The sequence below is a fragment of the Oncorhynchus gorbuscha genome, linkage group LG08 (genome assembly GCF_021184085.1).
Source record: "Oncorhynchus gorbuscha isolate QuinsamMale2020 ecotype Even-year linkage group LG08, OgorEven_v1.0, whole genome shotgun sequence".
Classification (NCBI taxonomy): Eukaryota; Metazoa; Chordata; class Actinopteri; order Salmoniformes; family Salmonidae; genus Oncorhynchus; species Oncorhynchus gorbuscha.
Window position 1 is genome coordinate 4,112,092 of NC_060180.1, and position 1,065 is coordinate 4,113,156.

Consider the following 1,065-nt stretch of genomic DNA (forward strand, 5'->3'; position numbering starts at 1 on the left):
TCAATCTCAGAAATAAAATAACTGTCTGATAAATTGTTGGTAGTTTGGATCACTGTATAGTCATGTTCATATGTTGAATCGGTTTTGGTTTCCAGATAACTTGTTTCTGTGTTTCCTGACACTGGAGAATGTGGGTAATCTATACAGGCATTAATTGAATCAGACCAAATGGTTACTTGGGATCTCTCTGCTTCATCGTCCTCTATCTTAACATCCATTTTGCACCAATAAACTACAAAAACAAACTCATCAAAAAGCCCTGATGACAATCTCTAAACTGAAAACAGTCGATTGTTAGATATCTGACAGAACAACTTATTTAAAAAAAGGAAAGTCAACGTCACTTTACGGTACAACCAGTCACCAGCAGCAATTAGTCATTTATTTAACATTGATAAATACTGTAAGTTCTATTTCAAACCCACCCGGGAATCAGACTCGTTGCTAAAAAAAAATATAATTCACCAATTTGCGACTACCCGTGTCTTTCCAATACATACATGGGCTATAAAAATTACCATTCAACTGATCTGACCAAGCTAGCCAGCCAACTTCATAGCTAGCTAACGAGCTAGCTAGATAGCTAGCTAAATGACAACAAACGCCTAAATCGTATTTGGCGATGTATCTAACGTTAGCTATTTAGATGTAACTTTTTAGTGTGTTTTGCTAACTAGGTCAATGCGGTTAGCAACTGCTAAACAATCGTTAGCAAGCTAGCTAGTTGTCCATAACATAGCTAGCTAGCGTTAAGTTTGCTACTAGGCTACCTACCTAAAATAACGTAACGTTACCTTTACTGGTGGTGGACTACAGCAAATCCCTTGGCCTGCATTGTGTTTAAAGAAAATCAAGACACAAAAAGATGACTTCACAGATCTGTTCAGCGTTATTTCTTAAAACCGCCTGCTGGCTAACAGCAGCATGCGTCCGAGTGGAATTTTTAAGTAGCAACATCGTCAGGTGGTTGTGGCTAGTTGGGGTACAGCTACAGACGAACGTGACGTTATTCTCCCGTCGTGCAATTCGGTTTTGACTATTTCACAGATGATCCGTTATATTGAC